Raw genomic sequence first — 14,670 nt, forward strand, 5'->3', positions numbered from 1 at the left:
GGTAGGCCTACCTTTCGCATCTGTATTTAATCTGTGCTTGCATTTGAATAGCACATTTGTTTGTCTGGATACCGCTTGTTGAAAATTTTTGCAGTTTCGCGCATTGTTTTATAACCATCACCACAGATTAAAAATAATTCTGCCTTTTCAGTTAACGTTAATAATACTGGGCGAGGCATTTTCAATTAAGGACAAATATGAAAACGTTTTACAGGCAAGTTTTGAAAAGCCACACTATCAAACTACAGTTTTGTTTTAGGGCGTATGTGTTTTTTGTTCATGGCTATCCGCGATAGATTTTGGATTGTTTTTTAATATCTGTTCTAGTTGAGGCATTGTTGTCAGAATAAAAGAAATGTCATACTTTTATTGACAGTTTATTCATATGAACATTTAGTTCATTCATTTGCCTCGTTAAAAAGAGTATTTGTTTTATTCTAGAGTTCTGTTAAATATCGTTGCAACAAACATGAAGTTGACGCTCACCTAAAAAAATACACATCCAAGTAAATTTTACAAATACAATTTAATTTCATAAAAAATTCTTCAAACTGATTTGATTGTGGCTACTTCAAATACATATTAAATTAAAATAGTAAAAATATGTATCATACGGGGGTAATTCAAAATTTTCCAAAAGAAAAAAAAATCTAATAGCAGGTCATGACTTCGTATCTGAACATAACTTTTAATTCTAAGCAACTTGTCTCTTCAACATATTTCTATATTTTTTGAAATAAGGGTACTTTACTCCTGAACGAACTTCATATTTTTTAGCCTATCCTGTATGGTGTTTGTCATGAAGACATTTCAGGTACACTTGGTATAGTTTTGGAACATGCACCAACTTTTGTCAAGAATAAAATTTTCTGAGAAATCGATAATAAAAAAGTTTCCCATTTGTTGCAGACTTAGTGGACCACACTGTATACACGTTTCTTTCTTTATTGCATGTTCAGTTGTACAAACATGTACTCCCACGAATTGATAAACCTGTGATACTCTTTTGGTATATTAAACATTTATATATTCATATCTTACTGACTTAAATTTTCACATGTTCAAGTAGAAAACTCCAATGAATCTATTTGTCTTTCTATAGATGTGCTTGTCTTCTCCTATTACTTGAACAAAAATGAAATAATGTTCTCAGTAACTTACACGAATGATATCTTTTCAGTACAATGAAACACAAATTTTGCAATAAAAATAATCTAATACCTAGTTGATAAATAATAACAGATAGAAATTTTTTCATATTCACATCTGGGATTGGGGATGGAAAAATCTTTAAATTTGGAAAACAATGATATTTTCACAGGCAAAGTTCATATTCCATTACCATGAAATGTATTTTCCTAATCCAAATTAACCCCATTGTTCTTTATGGTTTCTATAAGATGGAACACAACCGCATTTCAACAATTTCTGAGAAGGAATATAAATACAGTATTGTCGAATAGATAGACAGGAAGAAGATGTGCGTTGAGTTGGCCGGTGAGATCCCCTGATCTCACCCAATTGAGTTTTTCATTATGAAGTCATTTAAGAAACAAGGCATACAAAACCTGCAAACATTCAAGACTTGAAAGATAAAATAATGGTTGAAATGCGGGCAATTATCCCTCAGGTGTCCTGAAACGTCAGATATGAATATCATACTAATTAATGTGACAAAATGAAGTATTTTCAACTATAACCTGAAGAACTTTAATTTCTTCAAACATAGTGAAACGCTTCCCTTTTTTGCTAAGTTTCAGTTTTATTTCAAAATTTTCAAGAAGTTAAAAAAATTAATGTTAAAAAGAGTTTCAAAATATAAATCGACTTGTCTGAGGATAATTTTAAATTAATTTATATTTTTGTATTGCGAATTTTATTCCAGCAAAGTTTTCCACACTGTGTAATTCATTGATCTGAAATTATTGCTCGAACATCAAATTATGTTTTCATTTCATCAGAACACTACTCAAATACATTCAGGAGTTCCACCTGTTTTAACACAGAAACCCGTTCTTCACCATCATCATTCAGGGTGATTCAGATGTACCATTTTCAACCTTTTAACCTTTTTCATCTGCCTTGACCATATACAGGTTAAAGATCAACTCATGTCGTGTGTCCAGTTCATCTCCCTATAATATGATGCTGGTGTTGCATAACTATTCAATTATAACGATCCGGTTACAGCAATCCTCCATTCTATTCAGGGATGTTGACAGTGGACCAATAGGATATGTAAACAGGATTTGGGAAAGGAGGTTAAAGTTCATCAAGTCATTTACATTATATTGAATTTCACATACATTATAGAACAGGATAGTTGTACTTGATTTAGTCAGTCTTGAAAACTATATAAATAAATATTTTGTGTTATAATTTTTTGAAGGAATGTATAACAAAGTGATATTTGTTGTTTGAAATTCAGTGGATAAACTCAGAAAACAGTTACAGATGTAGCTCTCAGCATAGTGTAATTTGATCTTCATAGCAATGTTCATGTCCAATTAACCAATCCTGAAACAAAAGGTGGGTATCAATATTTATAGAAACATTTTTGAATTCTCGAAAAAATATCACTAACAAACATAATTCACCTATAAAGTAATATTAAAAAACGTTATTCATTCTCACGCGTGACAAAGTAATTATTTTATGCGACACGTTTTCTGTTTGTTAAAGAGATGTATTTTGATGAGTGTATATTCACAATCTGAAAATGTAGGACAAGAAGAAAATGATAATGCTGATCAATTAGAATTGTTCAAGCTCATCTTGACTTTTGGTTATACCGGAGTTTTTCAACTTTTCAATTTCGAATAGAACCGCACTACCGAGTTTATCCCAGAATGTTATTTATTGTTGTGTATCGTTTTGGGATGTTGATATATATTCTGGAAACTATAAAAGTACAATTCCATAGTAGTAGGCAGTGAATTCTCAGAAATATTATTGCATTAAAACGAAAACATTATTGTCAAGATTGTGATTCTATATACCTATTTCCTCATCTTTTCTCCTCGTCTGTTTAGTATAATTTCCGTACGCCTCTGCGAGAGACAGATTAAGACAAACACGTCAATCATTTCTGAGAATTTAGTGCCTACTATTTTGGAACTATAATAAAGACAATTTTTAATGCTTTCAGCACCAAGTTGTTCTGGAAATAATTATTATAATATATTTTATATATATATATATATATATATATATATATATATATATATATATATATATATATATATACATACATATATATATATATATATATATATATATATATATATATATATATATATATATTTGAAATATTCTAAGCGAATGAAATTTCTAAACCTAAATAATATTTCTATGATCGGTACGATTTTCTTTTTCAATATTCAATAGAGACTTTCATCAATTTATAGTCCTAAAAATTTTGTATTTTGACAATGTTTAATCATCTTGTTGTTAAAAGCCAAATTCTCTTTGTTTATGATTTTGTTCTTAGTTATCAACATTAAAGAAGACTTTTCATTATTCAAACTCAATTTATGATAATTCAACCAAGAGGTTAGCAATATGATGACATTAATCATGTAATTGTAAACTTCTTTAGTATCACTAGAAAAATAAAGTAATGTTGTGTCATATGCGTATAACTTAATATTTCCTTTCAACAATGATTTTGAAACAGAATTTATGTGAATCAAAAATAAAACTGGACGAAAAATAGAGCCTTGTGGAATACCACAAGTGATAGTTTTGAATGAACTGGCATTTTTTCCTAGACACACTAACTGTTCTGTTAGATGAATAATTTCCAAACCATCTATGAATAATCCCTCGAATACTAATACTATTTAATTTTTTCAAAAATATATTAAGATCAACAGCAGCTCAGACAGCGGTTTTCATAATATTGACTACAATAGAAGGAGCTCTTCAAGAGAACATCGCAAAACCTCTATTTATCTCAATATGTACAATAAACTTCTTCAGCATGTGAAACATTTTAGTTTGAATGAAGTTTGAAATACCTCCTCAAATATTGTTTGAAGCTTCGACAGTTTCATCTAGTTGCCTTGTAATGGATGCTGTTGAAAAAGACATTTCGGACTAGCAATGTTCGGGTTTTCTGTCGATACTATAGATCGTGTCTTTGTAAGAGGAGATATTCATGCTTATTTGTATCCAGCATTGTCTTTCAATGAGTTGAATCAAACAATGCATTGGTGAATCAGCCTAGCACCACTGTAACGTCGAAATAGCGCTGTCTGGTGTTGAATAACGAATGCTTCGTTTTTCGCTTCTAGTTCCAACAAAGTATGAATCGCTGTTTGAGTAAAATGTACTGATATTATTTGAAGTTTGGAGCTGATACCATCTCATTTTACTTAAAGAACAATATTTTTTTAATTTTTTTTATTTTTGCTGCTTGACTCCCGAAACGAAAGATGAACATGAAAATTTGAATGCTTGGTAGGAACATAAAGAAAGTAAGAATTGCTTCCATTTGAGTAATGTAGAAAAAAGTATTCACGATATTATTCGAAAATGTATCACATAGTTCTAAAAATTGTTACAAAAATACAGCCACATAATTAAAATTTCAAAGTTTATATGATGTATATAAAAAAAGTTTATATGATGACACAATATTTCCAATATCTTCTCGAAGAATACATAGCGAAAAATGAAATTTTGAGAATTTAGGTTTCTCTTCCGGAACTGAAAAAGTGGAGTTTTCGTTATCAATCCATCGTACCCAAAAATAGTTAAATTTTTATAATTTTACCGACTCTGCTGATTCTGATGCATTACATTTTTAAGGACTGAATGAGTAAGTTTTAGGAAATGATAAAGTTTTTTATTACAGTGCATAATGACCTATATAATTCAAATTCGAAATAAATTTTGCCAGGTCAGTATAATGCTCAGATTTTATCAGGAAAATAGTAGTTTCAAACAGCGGAACATATATTTTACAGATATTATAGATTATTATATACAGTAAACTGGGTTATCAATAGATTTTAACCCTTCAACAGTAGAACGTTAGCTCGAGCGACAAAATAGGAGGTTTACTGCTAAAACAGTAGACCTGGCAGTATTGAACACAACAAAGCACAAGCACTACAGAAGAAATCTTAAGGTTTTCTTAAAGCCTTGCCTGTGCGATTCACATTGGATTTGAATAGCTGGACATTAAATTCATTTGGAAAAACGTTCTCTATATTCCACTGTCTAATTATTGCATTAAGGATTTGTGAAATATTTGATATTCTTGCTCGCGGCACTGTAAATAATACTGTGATGAATATTGCTAACTTGCATATGTGCACAATCTCAAATATCATAATCTCAGTTGTCTCTGAGCGCACGAGTGCACGACAACTAACAAACCGATCCTCCTCAAATTGTTTATTCTTAAATTTCTCCTTTTCAAAATGTTTCAATAGTCATTTCACTAATACTGGTGGAGACAAATCCAAAAATCACGAAAATCAGTCCATTCGTTCGTGAGGTACACAATTTTGTGACTGTGTTTCATATATTAGGGAGTTTTTTTCCTCAATATATATTATATTTGACTTCAAACTAGAGTTTTAATAACTTTGAACTCGAAAATTTGACTTTAATCCCGAAATCACGACTTTAAACTCAAAATTTCAACTTCAATATCAGGTTTGAACGCCATGAAACTGGAAATTTTGATTTCAATCTAACAATTTCGAATTTTAAACTCAAAAATTCGACTTTAATAACGAAATCTCGAGTTTGAAGTCGTAATTTTGATGTGATCGAATCAACCGAAAATCCATAACGTATTCAAGAAACACTTTATATTAAAGACACACCTGAAGAAGCTATTGTATAGCGAAACACATGTTGCCTTGTAGAACTGTTTACTGAAAATCTCACAATAAAGTGTGTTTTGATTTTGAAGTCGAAATTTTGAGTTTAAATTTTGAGATCAAAGTCGTAATTTCGAGAATAATATCGATATATCGTAATTTGAAAGAAACAAACAATAAAAATATGTGACCCTTCTGCGCTTCCGTATAAATGTCAAATTGTATTTGCGCACACCATGACAGACACCAGATCGTCAATATGGCTTTAGAGAGGGCAGATCTACACAGGATGATATTCTGAGAATGACGAAGATGATTTATGAATCGTTAGATAAAAAAATTCCTACGGTCAGTATTTTTATAGACCTGTCTAAAGCATTTGACACTGTCTATCACAAAATACTCCTTGATAAATTCAAACGATATGGAATGAAACTTTTTATTGGGTAGACAACAAAAAGTTGAAATTGATGGAATTCTCAGTGAAACACAAACAGTATCATATGCAGTACCTCAGGGAACTGGCCTCGGACCTCTTCTGTTCAGTATCTACATAAACAGTATGTTGTTTCTAGACACTAGTGGTGAAAGCATTAGCTTTGCTGACAATACTGCTGTGGTGTACAAAGCGTCAACCTGGCAAGAACTCAAAGAGAAAGTATAGAGTGACTTTTCCAACATATCAAATTCGCTTGAAGGGAACAAATCATCATTAAACTATGAGAAGAAAATTCACCTACTTTTCACGTCGTATGTTTATGGTTTACCAGATCTTGGGCTTTTGAATGTAGGACTAGATTCTCAAATAAAGGAAGGTGACAAAATAAAGTATTTAGGAATCATTGTCGATCGATATATGAAGTGGAATATGCAAACAAAACAAATATCAGAAAAAATAAGAGCCTTTTTATCCAAATTCAAATATTTGAAGGATTTTTCGAACATTACCCAGTTGAAAACTGTTTATTCTTCTTTGATAGAGTCCTTACTATCCTATGGGATTTTGGGCTGAGGCAAAAAGCTGACATTTTCTTCTGACCCACAAATTACCTTCCTCCAAGAATATATAGTTTGTTACCAAATGAGCTAAAGAATATATCTGTTGATGAGTTATTCAAAAAGAAATAAAAGAGTGGATTGTCAGTAGTAAACCAATAATCAATATAATTTTCAAGCAGAAACTGAATTACACCAATTACAATTGATTACAAGTTTCTGTGTCTATATGTCGTGTTATCCAATATTGAACGATGTTACCCCGAAAATGTAAAATTAACCGGATTGTGACTTTAATATAACTGATTTGAGAAAAAAACCTCAGAATTAGAATGTGATTAATAGTATCGTGGTTGTTTTGATACAAAGATACTCAGGTGTTAGATATTTCATTTTTTTATCGATTATGTCAAACTCCAGATTTCACCATAATTATAATTCCGACTTTATATTGAATACTTGTACTCTTATATTAAATTTATTTTGTTACTGCCTTCATATACACATATACAAGTAGCTTTTGCAGCTAATTCTTTGTTTTTTTCGTGTTTATTCACCACTTATCCCAATTTAATGAGTTACTGTATTTTGAAATGCACCTTTTTTTGTATTTGTTTGTTGTTTACCGTGAATAAACCTTATTGATATTATTATTATTAAATGAATGTCTGTAAATATTAAAAAAAAAGTTGGTACATGCATAATATTCTATATAACACAGTTTGCTAGTGTTTGTGTTTGACTGAGTTAGTTGATAAATTAAGATTATGTCAACTGTCAATAGATATTGTTTATAAAAAATAAAATAAATTGAAATGAAGCAATGTATCAATATTATCAATTTATTCAGTATTATCAAATATTCAATTTGTAATGCTTTTTTGCATGCTGTTGATCTGAACTTTTTAATATTGCAACTATACTGAATTTTACGACAATACCTACATAAGGAATGTTGTTGCAGTACATGTAGAGTGTACCTACTTAGCAATTTGAAAGCAATTATTGGTCTTTTATCTTGTATTATACTGATGTTCCATTATGTCATTACTTGCAAAAACTGTTACATATTGGTACTGATTTTGTCTAACGGTTAAAGTGAAATATTTCTGGAATAAAATTTTTGATGGAAATCTAAAAGGTTTTTTAAAATTTTTTTTCTGCATACTCATGAATAGACTTGACAGATTTCAATGAACTTCATATGCACCACTCCAGGTTATGTTTCCCATAGTTCAAAATATTGGAAAATAATTCATGATGAAACATTAGTACAGTTTTCATTCCAAATATATTTTTCAGAAGTCAAAACTTATGAAAACCTTTTTTTTATTTTTTTCAAGGACAAAACAAAAGCACCACAGGAAAATCTTTATGGCGCTCTAAAATCGGTGCCCGTGCGAAAGCATTGCAAATCACGTTGCGTTTGAATCCAATTAATTCGAGTGAAAGTTTTTTCCACTTGAGACAACAATCTATATAAATTCCTGAATAGTTTATTTCAGGGGTTGTAGCTAATTTAAGAGTGCAATTGCATTTTCGAAAATGTTTCTGAAAACATTCCGAACTATGAATTTTTATTTTATGAGGGTGGAGACAAATCCAAAAAATCAAAAATCGTGAAGATCAAACACTATTTTATCTCCACAAAATTTTGTGAAGATCAAATCGTGAGGTATAGTTTATGAAACTCGAATATTAGATTCGAGTTTCATTTTGCACACCACTGAATATGACAAATATTCCAAAAGATACATACTGAATCATACATTCAGAAATAGCTGATGTGATTTTTTTATATTATTGGTGATATTGTGTCAACAATAAGAAAGTAATGTGATATTAACACATGCAGATGAATGCGTGTAAGTATGCTAAATTGCACAGAAATTAAAATAAATCCAGATCATTATAAAAACCCCTGTATAATCGCATAAATACATATACGTACAGAGTTCATAAACGAAACATGTTGGTATAGAAGGGTTGCCTCATTATATACAGTAATATAAGCCAGTCGACAAACATATATTCGATATAACTCGTGTTGGCAAATTGAGACCGGCTCGAAACCGGTGGAACTTGTACAGTCCGGGGTGGTCAGCGACTCACCTGGGGTTGTAGGTCAACGGGTCACATATATACACAGGAGTGAGCACGCCGCAAAAGCCCTAATAGTTAGTCATCTGTCAACACATTGCCGATATTAATCATAAAGAGATCCACTGGTGTAAATGAATGAGATTTACAAGAATATGTAACCTCAAGAAATTAAAAAAAAAATTCCTGGATAAACGATGACATACAGATATTGATTTCTATCAAATAATATTCAAAGTAACGGTCAGTGCCTAAATAAAAAGTGATGGAAGGTTCGACTACCTGGAAAAGGTACAATTACCTATTTCGCAAAGGGACGAACGGATCCATTCCCCCGCAGGTAATTTTCAACAGAAAACAAATCGGTCTGATAACTGTGTTGTAGAGAGATATATGGGTGTCTAGGCATTGAATATTTTGAATTGAAATTCAAAACATTCAACTCCTCCCAACAATTTTATACAATAGGATCTGCCAAACTTCCACGATAAACTGTGGTCTGACAAACTTCTGTGCAAGTTTCCCAATAGAAGACAATTTTGTAGGATCTTCTCATTTGTTTAGCAGCAAGGACTAACTGAAATCAATCAAGAGATCACCTACAGACCGATTTCGTGGAATTACCCACTTGTAAGTGCAGAACAAATCTAACCTAAAAAGTGGTACTTGACTGATTTCATCAACACCGCACATAAGCAATCTTTATATGGGACAAGATCTGTAGTAACAGTTCCGGAAGGAAGAAACATTCCGTATCTGGGTTGAGATTCCAAACATTCACCTCTCTCAACGTTTCTATACCTTAGGATATGTCCTGTGGAAAAACAACTACTCTCTCGACTGATAATACCACAATAATTTTATTTTATCTGACAGACATTCATGCAAAATTCTTTACAGGGAAAGTTCTTACAGAAACTACTTGTTCGTTTTTGCATCTAGGGAGAACTATTTGCCAGATTGTGAAAGTTGCTCTACAGAGAAAATTCTTACAGAAGCTACTTGTTCGTTCTGCATCTAGGGAGAACTATTTGCCAGATTGTGAAAGTTGCTCTACAGAGAAAATTCTTACAGTAGCTACTTGTTCGTTCTGCATCTAGGAAGAACTGTTTGCCAGATTGTGAAAGTTGCTCTACAGATAAAATTCTTATAGTAGCTACTTGTTCGTTCTGTATCTTGTACGTTCTGTAGATTGTGCAAGTTGCTCTATAGAAAAAATTCTTACAGGAGCTACTTGTTCGTTCTGCATCTAGGAAGAACTATTTGCCAGATTCTACTGCTCACATTTTGAAATTGAAACTTTTTGTATTGGGCTTACGCAAACCATGTCTATAAAGAAAAATATCAATAACGGGATTAAAATAGTAATGAAGAAAGGAAACTACCGTGCTCTTTTTAGAAAAAATAAATCAAAGTTGATCCAAGGTACGATGGATTAAATGCAGTGAATTTTAGGGCTGCAAAGTGGTTTTTAATGATTACCACCGAAACTAAACCTCGTATTGGGAAAATATGAATACCAAATGAAGATCTTCAAATTTTTTATGAATATTATTAACAGATAACATGAAATTTTCCAAAAAATCAGAAAAACCGGTTTTTTCATTTTTGATTGTTTTCTTTTACAAAAATTATTTGTTTTCCAACATATTGTTGGAAAATCACCTTTTTATGTTCTTATGATGCAATAAGTTTTTCAAATCAAAATATTCAGTATATCATTTTATCTCGATATTAAACCTAGAAAATAGTTTATTTTCAGCCTGAAAATATCACGCTCTAAGACAGTTTTTTTTACAAACTATTGGTAGTATTTTATTGTTGGAATCATTTTCCTTCAGATGGCATGAAAGAAAAATAACAATAGTATGGAGAAATTTGTCAGAAAATGAGAATAGCCGAAAAAATCGAAAATTTTATATTCACAAAATTTTTGTGTTGAAATACTTGTAGGTAATAACTAATCACTATAACTGCGAGAACTATTTTTGACACATAATGAAACTTTTCGAGATCATTTGAAATTTATTCATAGAAATTATTTATTTCTCTCAAAATTCCAATGAAATTTTAGCACCTTAAAAAACCATATTATTTCATTCGTGATATTCAAGAAATTATCTTGATGTTTGATGTTTTTTTCAAAATTACCAGCGTTTTTTTCATTGAAACATCTTCCAGATAGTGCTCAAAAACAAGGATTTTCAGAACTTTAGTCTGTGTACGTTAATCTCTAAAACGTCTTAACCGATTAGGGAGCGGTTTTCACAATATTGTTGAACTTCATGTAACTTTGGTGTTTGATAGATTTCATTCGGGTCATAAATAAAAAAGTTATGTCGGTTTTAAAAATCACGTCAAACATTCGTTGGCAAAAGTTTTGTTACGGCTGAAACATTGGTGAACTATACTTTTAGTCAAAGAAAGGCAAATACATGAAACAGTTAGCTGTTAAAAATTTGGCAAAAACCCAAAAAGTACTTCAATTCTTGAAATCGTTTACAATATATTAAATGAGTTCAATTGGGGGTGTCATAAAGCAACTGAACAAATCAAACATTTACATTGACATTTTAGGCGTCCGTAAAGTTTTCAAAACCAGATACTTAAGTAAATTTCAACCATAAGGATTATTTGTTATGGAAAAAATATTTTTCAAATAAGTATTAACTTCAACAATTTGAGACTTATTTGGTTTAAAAATTAGATGTCTCATTTATAATTGCAACGTTTTGCTGAATATTTTCTCCTTTCTACTCGATATTATTGCGACCAGTTGATTTTTAAATATGCTGAGTCGAGAGGTTGGAAACGGAAATATGAATATGAACTGAATTCTAAAAAAAAATCTTGCATATGAATTCATATAGACTATCGAATATGACATCTTGCCATTTCATTTTTTTGACGTGTGTCAAAGGAAATATAGCAGTTTGTAATTATCGTACACGAGTGAATTTTTCGGTTTTGTAGAACGGAAAATGACTATTTTCCGAAACGTCAACCATAAAAAAAGCTGAGTATAGGAGTTCCATTATTTCATTGATCATTCAATTCGAAGGCAAAATTCATGAATACGACAAGTTAAGTACTGACTAATTCGACTCTTCAGTGGTTTATATTATACAGTAACTTTTCGTGGTGAACATTTCAGTTTGTCTTGTATATACTTCAGCAAATTCTCTATAAAGTCAGCTTTTTATATTTTTCATATTGTGGATGGTTATACACTAACAAAAAATGTCTTTCAAAGAATGTATGCGATACTATCATATTTCAGTGACCAGATCAACAGAAATAACGGAAGGCAATGCATATTCACAGACTCTCCACGTAAAACCTGAACGTCCACCTAATGAGACTCACAATTAGCAAAGCATGCGAGAAAGCTTCTGAAATTACAACTACTCTCTACAATGCTCTTCAGAGGCTGGCACGCCATTGGTCAACAACCCTATGGATTATTCCGTCTTTTGTTTCACCCCTTGCGGCGGAGAGGGTGGCCGGGGGTCCAAGCCATGGCCGCTTCTTGTAATGACACTCGGACGGCCCGAGTTTCCAGTTTCAGGAGAGTCCGGGGTTGAAAGCACCCCCGCGTCTCCCCCGCCCACACAACTGTGTACATGACAAACGCAGAGACAAGTCGTCTCTATAGTTCGGTCGAGAGCATTGTTTAAGCACTCTCTCAATGTGCCAACAATTTCCAAGAAAAATGGTTGCTGAGTAATTACTTCAATTCACTCTTCTAACATATACCTCACCGAAAACAAACTTACATGTTGGGGTGGGGTAAAACAACGTCTATACTCCTTTGAGAATAGACAGAAATGAAATGGTGCATTTATAGTTTTTTAAGGACCAAATACAAGCACTACAGAAAAATCCTTGAGGCGCTCTAATAGCGGTGTAAAAACGTTATTAGAAAGTTTGTACCACAACAACGCAGTTCTTCAAATGATAGAGTCCTCGAATAGTGAAATTCGAGATGTACTGAGTTGAACCTGAAAATGATGAGCAGCCTCTTAGTGGAATCACATGTGCCAAGTCATTTGAACACCTCCTGAGACAAATCCCCAAGTTTTTTTCGATGTTTCAGACTATCAAGGTTGTAACAATACTCGAAAGAAGGTCTGATTTGTGGTTTATAAAGTATCAAAAGTTGCTGAGGTGTGTAGAGTTTGCTGGTTCGGAACAGTGTTCCAAGCTTTTGCAATGTCATCAACATGATTATGCCAAGACATATTGGTGTCCATTTTAACCCCCAACAAACTTATCGAACCGGAATTGTCTGTCCTGACATTATATCCAGTTCGAAGACATTAATCATTTTGGAGAAACCCGATGCCTGGGTTTTTGTGGCATTGAATTGAACTTGGTTACTTCCACCCCAATTCGAAATTACTTCTAGGTCCTCAATAAGATATGCAACCTCCTACTGCCGATGAAGACGTGCATCGCCGCCGATGTCCTGAAATCCAAATGGAATGACGAAACGAGTGTGCTGTCGTCAGCAAAGCAATATATTGGATTCTTAGCTTTTTCCAATGAGTCGGTAATATACAATAAAAAGAGGGTTGGAGACAGTTTGGATCCCTGAGAAACACCAGCGTTCATGGTGAAAGTATTCGAGAGACATCCATCGACAGCCACTTAGGGAACTTTCTTTCAGGAAGCTGGAGAGCCAAACACAAAAATGATCCGACAAGCCATAGGTTCGAAGATTGGCCACACACGGTCAAATGCCTCAGAAATATCAAACGCTACAGCTCTTTTGACTTTCCATGTTTCTCGATTACGTTATTCCAAATACGGGTGACATACGATAAAAGGTCGCCTGTTGATCTTTGTTTCCGAAAGCCATATTGATGATCGCTCAAGATGTTGAACCCTTCCAAATATTCAAGGATATGGTGGTTTACGTCTTTTCCCATAATTCTTCATATCACTGAGAACAAAGCGACTGGTCTTTAGTTATTTGGGAGATTTTTCTTTCTCTTTTGGAAATAGGCTGGACGCGAGCAATCTTCCAACATGAAGGAAAAACCCCTTTCTTGTAAGACAGGTTGAAAAGTTTGTAAAATACTGGTTCTGGTTCATTTGCGCACTTTTGAAGTACGATGACGGGCACTTCATCAGGACCAGACCAAAATTTGCATGACAAGACATTGTCAAAAAGTAATTTCCGGCATTGTGGATTCTTGTGTGGGAACAGTAGATGGTGCATTTTTTGTACATCTGGTGAAAGTTACATTGATGAAACATCAAAAAAATGCATATCGTTAATATATAGAGAAAAAGCAAATAGGAGCACATTGATCACGTATTGAATATATCGACCAACTCTTTGAAAGGGGATCGTACCTGGTTGCCATTGCTGAGACGAGAGGTTGAGGATGAAAATATGAACCTGAACCCGATATCTCGGACACATCCTGTGTGCATTTGTGTTAGGCAGTAACTTTTTGATGTGAATGTTTCAGTTATTACATACACTCTTTCTCTTACATTGATGTATAGTTATATTTTTATTCTTTAAATTACAGAACAGATTAAAAATATAAAAGTAATTTCTCCTAACCCAATACAAATTCAAAACTGCGAGTTCCAGAGAGCATTTCATGACGCTAAGGAATCAGTAGTTCACGAAACACTTTTTTCAAACTACAAATAAATACTGTTGTCTGATGAGTCTGGAAGAAACATAATTTCAGTAGTTTCTTTTATTTAGGTTTTCTGC

General features: G+C 32.6%; 1 long non-coding RNA gene across 1 annotated transcript in view; it reads right to left on the reverse strand.

Moving 5' to 3' along the window:
* Positions 1 to 2,291: 2,291 nt before the first annotated feature.
* The window catches only part of LOC111507276 (uncharacterized), an 87,676-nt gene continuing 75,297 nt past the window's right edge, over positions 2,292 to 14,670 (reverse strand). Inside the window, exon 3 of the long non-coding RNA XR_012465839.1 lies at positions 2,292 to 2,517. This is a non-coding gene — a long non-coding RNA (uncharacterized lncRNA). The remainder of the gene's footprint in view (positions 2,518 to 14,670) is intronic.

Source organism: Leptinotarsa decemlineata, unplaced genomic scaffold, assembly GCF_025532065.1.
Source record: "Leptinotarsa decemlineata unplaced genomic scaffold, Ldec_3_MD MMD2_tig00002159_RagTag_RagTag, whole genome shotgun sequence".
Taxonomy (NCBI): domain Eukaryota; kingdom Metazoa; phylum Arthropoda; class Insecta; order Coleoptera; family Chrysomelidae; genus Leptinotarsa; species Leptinotarsa decemlineata.